General features: G+C 37.3%; 1 long non-coding RNA gene across 1 annotated transcript; it reads right to left on the bottom strand.

The window, feature by feature from the left end:
• Positions 1-2,275: 2,275 nt before the first annotated feature.
• On the bottom strand, positions 2,276-9,100 carry LOC110591159. Its single transcript, XR_002481009.1, has 3 exons — positions 9,086-9,100; positions 2,381-2,441; positions 2,276-2,299 (listed from the first exon to the last, which is right to left on the bottom strand). It is a non-coding gene; the product is annotated as an uncharacterized LOC110591159 (long non-coding RNA).
• Positions 9,101-9,992: the final 892 nt, after the last annotated feature.

Genomic DNA, 9,992 nt, shown 5'->3' with positions numbered 1-9,992 from the left:
ATATATAATATAATATATATTATATACAATATATATCTATATATTCATATATCTATATCTATCTATTTGTGTGTATATATATATATATATATATATATATATATATATATATATACATCTCATATATATATATGTCAGGTGGTGAATGTCAAAGAAGAAAAATCAAGCAAGGAGGAAGGAATAACCGGTTGATGTTTTTGAAGGGAGGTCAGACAAGCTCTCCCTGACAGGATGGCATGCAAATATCAATGTGGAGAACATTAATTCAAGCACTAAATAAAGTAAATTCTATGCATTAATAGTGCAATTATAGTGCTTACAAAATCTTTAAAAATTTGTTAGGGCCTGGGGCGCCTGGGTGGCTCAGTCGTTAAGCATCTGCCTTCGGCTCAGGTCATGATCCCAGGGTCCTGGGATTGAGCCCCACATCTGGCTCCCTGCTCAGTGGGAAGCCTGCTTCTCCCTCTCCCACTCCCCCTGCTTGTATTCCCTCTCTGTGTCTCTCTCTGTCAAATAAATAAAATCTTTAAAAATAAATAAATAAAAATAAAAATTTGATAGGGCCTGAAAAACTTCTCCATTATTACAAGCAGTGCCAGTGATGATAAAAAAAAAAAAATTCAGAATTGGTCCACACCTATTTCAGACATAAAACAAATTGGTTGTTGTTAGTATATGTGAGGACTATGAACTTTTGTCCATAAAAGGGAGAGTTAAGCCAAACACTGAATTTTTATACCATGCTTAGTTTAAAAATAAACACAAATAACCCTCCTTCTTTCACTTACCCTCTAAGTTTTGGCTGTCTTTATTAAAAAACATCCTTTTAATTTAATCCTGAAAACAACATGGAGAAGGACTTTCTTTCAAAACAAGTTTTCCCTTGAAGAGAAACACATGTTCAAAGTACAAACAACATTCCAGAGTCTGATTTAAGGCTACTTAATTTCTGCATGATGACGTCATACTTAGGCTACTGAACATGTTCGTGTACATATCATTTCTTCTACAATTCTAAAACTTAGGCCCATTCACGGAAGTGGACTTATCATTCTATGCAATTTTGTGTGAGAAGCAAGGACTTCTCAGGTCAGAAAATAATTTCTCAGAGTAATCAAAATTAATACTCCAACATAATTTTTGAAAATAAAATTTACTAGCTAGTTTTAAAATCTGTTTGTAAAGAAAAGACCTAAGAATAGCCAAGAAAATGTTGAGGGGAAAATAAAAAGACTTATGAGCAAACCAGGCTAGTGGGTATCTAAGGAATACATAAAGCCATAATAAATTCTTTCTTTCTTTCTTTCTTTATTTATTTATGGTTAATTTAAATTCCAGTTAGTTAACATGCCGTATAATATTAGTTTCATGTGTAGAACTTAGTGATTCATCACTTACATACAATACCCAGTGCTCATCACAAGTGCCCTCCTTAACACCCATTACCTATTTCTCTCATTCCCCCCCCTCACCACCTCCCCTCTGGTACCCATTGGTTTGTTATCTATAGTTAAGAGTCCCAGGGTTCTGGGATCGAGCCCTGCATTGGGCTCCTTGCTCAGCAGGGAGCCTGCTTCTCCCTCTCCCTCTGCCTGCCCCTCCCCCTGCTTGTGCTCTCTCTCTCTGTCAAATGAATAAATAAAATCTTTAAAAAAAAAAAGTCTGTTTCTTGATTTGTGTATCTCTCTCTTTTTTCCCCATGATCATTTATTTTGTTTCTTAAATTCCACTTATGAGTGAAATCATAGGCTATTTGTCTTTTTCTGACTGACTTAATAGGTGCTTAGCGTAATACTCTCTGCCTCCATCCATGTCATTACAAATGGCAGGATTTCATTCTTTTTTATGGCCAGTAATATTCTACCATGTATATACCACATCTTCTTTACCCATTCAATAGCTAGAATAATTCAGAGTATAATACTGGATCGGAGAAATAGAGGAAAAGAGAACCTAGGAACATTCCTGGGATTGTATAGTGACATTTCAAATCAGTAGACAAAGGATGACCCAACTACTCAAAAGTAGCATTAGGACAATATACATAATGGAAAAAGAGAATAGTTAGATCACCACCACATATCATACATGTATTAAAATAACCTTAGCTCAGTAACTGAAAACCAACCTAAATCTCAATGACTTAACCAAATACTTACTTGTTGCTCATTTAAAGCTCAACAGGTGGTGGGATCGGGTTGAGGGGACCTGCTCCACGCAATCATGCAAGGACCCTGGCTGGCGGCAACTTTGTCTTCAAAAGCTATCTTGCAAGGGAGCCCAGGATGTCAACATCCTGCTGGAAAACAAGGGAAGAAATGTGGAAGATTGCCTGCAACACTTTGTGGGGAGGTGATCATCATGTAACCATTTTACCTACATTCCATTGGTCAGCCTTTGCCTAACTGCAAGAAGCTGGGAAATGTACGTTAGCCAGGTACCTGAGGGAAAGAAGAAATAGATGAAGTGAGCACTCCGCTAGCGTCTAATACAGTATGTCTTTCTGGTTACCAAGTATCCTACCGCAACCAGAGCACACTTCCTCACTCCCCAAGTGAGACAACCCCAAATTCCATCCAGTTACTGCAACCAGCTTCAAGTCCAAGATCTCTGGATGATGACATGGTTCATATATGGATATAGCTCCTTGATATTCAGTGATATTTGCACAAACAACACAAGTTACAGAAATCTCCCTACTGCCACCTGGCCCAACATACATATGGTCAAGCAAGGATAAATTTGTACTAAAAACTGCATCTGGGAAAGGGTACACCAGAGGCATGCAGAAGGCACTGGTCTATTGTAGTTACTATAAACTTCTGGCAGGAATTATGAGGTCCTTTTAAACTGGCAGTAAGAATATATCCTTGATTTCAACTTTGCTATCTGGGAGGAACTACTTATTCAAAGTTCTTCATAGCTCTGGATCTACTCTTTAGCAGGTTTTTTGTCCAATAGCACATTTGAAATAAATGATGGGGACCGACCCTCCTCGGAGACCTTTAAAGTGTGCAACCCATTTCCTCCCTGAGCAAGTTTGGGAGCCCCCAAATACTTCTAATGACAGAGCATCCAAAGGCTGCTAAAGAAAAGACTTGCAATTTTTTTTTGAATTATAAATAAGCAGACTATGTTTTTGAGAGTAAAGTATCTGTTCAGCTACATGCTAGTAGCATCTCCCAAAGTTTCCGTCCTAAATATAATTCTCAAGGTTGACTTACTTTTTCCATCCTTTGCCCCCTGTCTTAAAGCAATAATATTTAGGAGGAAATACCACAATTTTATTCAGATCTGTGCTGGAGCCATAAGTCTTAATGGATCTTTGTGCATTAATCTCTTATCATTTGGGACTAGAAGCAATGGTTTTTATCTTTTTTACCTTTTTTTTTTTTGTACTTGCAAGGTAACAAATTCTTGTCACATCACATCTCTTTTCTTCTATCACCTTGATAAATGCAGGTAGTAAAAGTCAACACTCACTACCAACATTACATTTTCTAGCCTTTCCTTAGAGCTATGGGGTCAAGGGCATGTGGTTCACATTCCAAGTAACTGCAAGTAATCTTTTAAAAAACTGTTTCATCACTGTTTTACACAAATCTCGTTTTCTAATACTGGGTATTAGTTTTTGTCTTGATTGACTGCTGGACCAATGAATGGCATGTACTTTGGATTTATTTTTACAGCAGCATCCACTTTTCACCACCAATTTCTGAATCAGAATAACAGTATCTATCAAAAAATAATCCCTAATTTTCATTGTTTAATGCAACAGGTGTTTGTTTTGATAACTTAAATCCAATTGGCTTAAGTGGAGGAATAAGTAGATGACTATGATTCTCATTTACTTAGGTTCCCAGGCTGATGGCTGTTGCTACATCTTAAAAGAGGGGGGGGGGTGTCTTCTAATGTCTTGCTGGGAATTGACATCCAGCAGAGGGATTCAAGAAGAGTGGAGGGTAGAAGAGGATTTTATGGGCTAGACCTGGAAGTGGTTGACACAATTTTGACCCACATTCCACTAAGCAATTCTTAAGTCACAGGACCCAACCTAACTTCAAGAGATGCTGAGAAAGGGCGCCTGAGTGGCTCAGATGGTTAAGCGTCTGCCTTCGGCTCAGGTCATGATCCCAGGGTCCTGGGATCGAGTCCCGCATCAGGCTCCCTGCTCAGCGGGAGCCTGCTTCTCCCTCTGCCTCACTCTCTGTCTCTTATGAATAAATAAAATCTTTAAAAAAAAAAAAAAGAGATGCTGAGAAATACAGATTGATTGTGTACTAATTGATTTGATTAGGTATGCCAATTTGTCAGAATATATAGGGTTAAGTTCCAAACAGATTAAGAGCTAAATATAACATAAGCCTATAAAAAGTACTAGAGGAAAAAAGAGTAGAACTCTTTATGTATGTCAAGAACTTTGTGGGCGCCTGGGTGGCTCAGTCATTAGGTGTCTGCCTTCGGCTCAGGTCATGATCCCAGAGTCCTGGGATCGAGTCCCACATCAGGCTCCCTCCTCGAGGGGAAGCCTGCTTCTTCCTCTCTCACTCCCGCTGCTTGTGTTCCTGCTCTCGCTGTGTCTCTCTCTGTCAAATAAATAAATAAAATCTTAAAAAAAAAAAAAAGAACTTTGCAGGGTATGGAGGTTTCATGGGACTACACTGGGCACTCAGGAGATGGGGGACAGAGCAAAGAAAAAGCTTTCGTTGATGGTACACACCTGAAAGGAGATGTTACTGCTTAGACACAAATGCCCACGAGGACTCTTGTTCCCTACTGAAAAAAAGTCTATCACTGTAGGTCACCAAACACTGTCAAGAGGGCATAGGTAAAAGCTTAGTGTGGCTTGGGGAAGGGTAAATGGAAAAAAACAAAACAAAACAAAAATTGGATCCCTGGGGAGGGTAAGGAAGCTATCCTGTGCCCTGACTGAGACAGATCTCCTGACTTGGGGCAGGGCAAGAAAGTCTTCCAAACAAGATTCATCAAAGATGCAATGAAGAGTTTAGCTGCCACAAAGGTGAGTGGCAGAATCACAGGATCCACCCACAGTCCTTTCAGTATGAAAACCACAAAAGATTTTGAACATGAAGAACTCAACGAATTCTTTCCATGAGTCCTTTTTGAGGACTCTACTAGAGAATAAACCTCATCCAAACAAAAAATGACTGGGAAAGCTTTAACAATTCGGCTTTAATATATACTTCTTTGAAAATCAAAATGAAAACTAAGGTGCAGCAATGGTAGAATAATGTTAGATAGCATGCTCTATATTGTGTGTTCCATGTTTCAACGAAGTAAAAATAATGCAACTAAAAGTGGGAGGAGAATAAACTCAATAAAATGAGAGAAGTAGAATAAACTCATTAAATGTAATTTAGGTGAGGGATGACTGTGTGGCTCAGTCGGTTGAGCGTCCAACTCTTGGTTTCGGCTCAGGTCGTGATCTCATGGGTTGTGGGATGGAGCCCTGAGTTGGGCTCTGAGACCAGTGGGGAATCTGCTTGAAGATTCTCTCCCTCTGCCCCTCCCCCAACTTGTGTGCACACACACACGCTCTAATAATCTTTTGAAAAATGTAAGTTAGGTGTAAGAGAATGTCATTAAAAATGGACAATATAGATTGTGAATAAAAAAATTAGGGAAAATGGGCATTAAAAATGGTGTAACAACTAGAACAGAAATATTAACCTTCCTATGCACCAAATTTAATTTAAAAAAAAGACTGCATGGCAAATAGTTTGAAGAGAAATAGTAAATATAATAAATACAATAATTACAGCATAAGATAATCTGATAGAACTGAAAGGAAACATATTCACCTTATCAACAAATGTGCAAGGGCTGATTCTGCCTATTAAATGGAAAGATTTTCAGCTTGGCTCATAAAGACCTAACCATATGCTCTATTCAAGAAACATACCTAAAACAGACTGATTCAGAAAGGTTAAAAAGAAAGGGATGGTCAAATGTATTCCAGGCAAATGGGTACACTAAAAAAGCAGGGACAGCAATACTGATGTTAGATCAAGTAGAAAGGAAACAATAGTAGGGAAAGGTTTTCTGACTATAATTTCAAATTCATATACAAAAATGAAATAAAAGGAAAGAGAAAAAGAAACTGAAGCATCTGACTACATACAATAAGCGACAGGAAAACATGATAAAAAAGACAACTGACAAATTGGGGAAACAATATTTGTAATACACAAACAGATAAAGGGCTAGTATATGTAATACATAAATAAATCTTAAAAATTATGGGAAAAAGTCAAAAACAAAAACAAAAACAACTCACTGGTGGAAAAATGGGCAAGACATGAAAAAATTCACAAAAATAGATATAAAAAAGGCACTTAATAATTTTTAATGAGTATTGTACTATACCCATAATAAGGAAAATGCATAGTAAAACTACCTCAAGGTAACATTTCTCACTTATCCAACGGACAGAATTAAAAATGTAGAACACCTTACTCTATTGGAGAGATTGTGGTAAAACAGGACTCTCTCTTGTGTTGCTGGTGTTAAGCACAATCTTCATGGTGGAAAATCTGGCAGTAGTTAAAACTACAAATGCACTTACCTTCTGACTTAACGTTTCTACCCTAGGAACTTACCCCAAAGACCTAACTCCAATAATATGAAAACACATTTTCTTTGAAATATTTTTTGTAACTGCAAGATATGGAAAATAACTTGTATGCCCAGACACAGATGAGTGGCTGAATAAATTGACGGGTCTACCTAATGAGGTATTAGAAAGTTTTTTGTTGTTGTTGTTTCTTTGTTTTAAATAAGGAAAATCCTTATGGACATATGTGCAGTGATTCCAGGATATATTTTTAAATAATAATAAAAAAAAAGGTTTTTTTGTTTTTGTTTTTGAGAGAGAGAGAGAGCACAGTAGGGGTGGGGTGCCAAGGGAGAGGGAGAAAGAATCTTAAGCAGGCTGTGGGCTCAGTGTGGAGCCTGATGCAGGGCTCCAATCCCATGACCCTGAGATCATGACCTGAGCTGAAATCAAGAGTCAGACACTTAACCAACTGAGCCACCCAGGAGCCTTGAAAAAAAGTAAAATTTATAAAATCACCTAGGAATGTTAACTTTTGCATTAAGAGCAGAAAATAAAGAAATAAAGATATATGTATTATACATTTATTCACCTGTGCAAACAGAAACACAGAAAGCATATACCAGGGACTAATGAGATGGATTATCTACAGGGAGGGGTGGGAATGGGGTAAAAAAGAAACAATTGGGAGCAGGAAAGCAGAAGTTGCCACCTCTCAAAGTATATCATTTTGTGCAGCTCTGACTTATGGAACAATGTTCATGTTTCACACACATAAAGAAAAAACATAAATAAAATCACCAAGGATGGAGGAAAATTCCTCAAGTAAAACACATCAGAAACGTGAACTGACGTGCATTTCAGATGAAGTACTACATGGAAGGAAGGCAGTGAAAATGCACTAACCCAGGTCACTTTTTATTACTACTCTAAAAATTGAGATATAATTCACATACCATAACATTCACACTTTTAAAGGACATAATTCAGTGGATTTTTGTGTATTCACAAAGTTCTGCCACTAACACCACCATCCAATTCCAGAACACATTCATCAATCCAAAAAAGAAAGCCATCCATACCCATTAGTCACTCAGTGTCGCTCCCTCCCCTAGACCTTAGCAATCACTAATTTACTAATTGGTCTCTATGGATTTACCTATTGTGGGTATTTCATATAAGTGGAACCATACTTTGTGTTTGGCTTCTTTCTTAACCTAATGCTTTCAAAGTTCATTCATGTCATAGTACATATCAGTACTTCATGCCTTTTTAGGGCTGAATAATATTCCATTGTATGTATATACAATTTTTGCTTATCCAGTCACCAACTGATGGATATTTGGCTTGTTTCTTCTTTTCGGCTATTATGCATATGCTACTATGAACATTCATGATCAAGTTTCTGCTGGAACGTTTTCAATTCTTTTAGGGTCTATAGCTACTAGTGAAAGTGCAGTTCATATGGGACGCTCACTATGCCTATGTTGGGACACTTGATAGTATCCCATGAGTCTTTGAGGATCTCTGTTCATTATCATTCATGTTTTTTTTTTTCCTCCTGTTCCTAAAACTGGATAATCTCAATTGATCTATCTTTAGTTTCACCAAGTCTTTCTTCTACCTGCTCCAATCTGCTGTTGACCACTTATGTTTAATTTTTCCTATCAGTTATGGTACTTTTCAATTCCTAAATTTATTTTTGTCTCTTCTTTATAATTTCTATTTCATTATTGATATTCTCTATATGGTGAGGCATTGTTATCAGACTTTCTTTTAGTTCTTTAAACATTGTTTCCACTAGTTCTTTGCACATATTCTCAAAATAGCTTATTTAATGTCTTTGTTGAGTAAATCCAGTCTGGACCTCTTTGGGGACAGTTTGTTTTTCTTCTTCCCTGTATATGGGGTATACTTTGTTTCTGCATATGTCTTAGGGTGTTTTATTTTAAACTGGTCATTTTAAGTAATATATTACAATGGTGAAAATCTAAAAATCAGATACTCTCCCCTCCCTAGGGCTTGTTATTGTTTTTTGTTGTTATTTAGTGGACTTCTTTGAACTTGTGAAGTCTATATTCTTTGTTGAGTGTGGCCATTAAAGTTTCTGCTTCATTAGTTTAGTGGTACACTACTAACTAGACAGATTTCCTTAAATGCTTGGAATACTACTGTGATTTTGCTGAGAGACTGTGTGTGTGTGTGTTTGTGTGTGTGCTGGGGCACACCTTCAACACAGCCAGGAAGTTGACAATTCCACCTGAGCCTTCATTTCCTGCCGCAGAACCTCAAGGTCAGCTAGAAGTGACAGTTTAGGGCCTTCTCAGCTCTTCCCTGAACATACACACAGCACTACGCAAGCACATGACTTGCTTAATTCCAAGAAATATGTCAGAACTCGTCAAAGTCCCTAGAGATACTGAATTCTCCAGATTTCCTTTTAAGCTTTTTGACAAATCTGTTTGCAACTGTTACTCATTGCCTCAAGCAACTGTGATGTTAAACAATTACCTCTGATTGTTTTTGAAAATATCAGGAAAAAGGCTTTCGCACTGAGCAAGTTCTCAGTCAAGTGGGGTCTTCCAGTGAACTACCGTATTTGTCAAATAATGACAATTCTCAGTGAATATATCGTTGAAGAAGCTCCAACCCTGTTCTGTTTCTCCTAGTGGCTGCCAGGCTGCTGGTTTTCACTGTGATTGTTGGCTGTTGATTTTCAAAACTATCATGGATCTGAGGAGTGAAAGATGCAAATAGGGAAAGTTAAAATGTCACAAAGATTACTGTTCTATCAAGACATCCATTTTTCTTGAAAAATACTCCCTGGATTGTAGTAAACCTGTGGTTAACTCCATAGTTCTAAAAAAGTTCATTCTGGTAACATAGACAGTGTTCTCAGTGGTTTTTATGGGGAAAATAATTTCTGTACATCTTTCCTCCATCATTTTTGATGACATCATCCCAGGCAACTTTCAAACTTAGTTTTGAGAACATATGTCTTCAAGCAAAAGAAAAAAGAACTCTAAACTTATACTGAACTTCGGCTAGTAGACTTTTATTTTGTGGAGGCATCAGTTAGCAACTCTAAAACTGTATTCTAGGGTTTTGTGGATAACGGGAACCATCTTTCTTACTGTTAGATGGAAAAAGAACACAAGACACAGACTGAGTAGGCTCCCACTGGCCAAATTAAGGACAACTTGAACATGAAAATAAATAATGGATTTCTACTTCTGTAGTAACAGGAATCCGATTTGCCATTCTACATTAAAGAACTAGAACAATGGAAAAAATAAAATATATGACTTAGGTTTTCAGACAATGGACAAAAAGCAGTAGAGCATAGTAATACCTGAGAGTGAAAACAAACCAGTTGAGTGCTTTACCTCATTGCATGAAGTTTCCAAACTATACTACA

The sequence above is a fragment of the Neomonachus schauinslandi genome, chromosome 7 (assembly GCF_002201575.2).
Source record: "Neomonachus schauinslandi chromosome 7, ASM220157v2, whole genome shotgun sequence".
In the NCBI taxonomy this organism is placed as follows: domain Eukaryota; kingdom Metazoa; phylum Chordata; class Mammalia; order Carnivora; family Phocidae; genus Neomonachus; species Neomonachus schauinslandi.
This window is presented reverse-complemented; position numbering and strand designations above follow the sequence as displayed.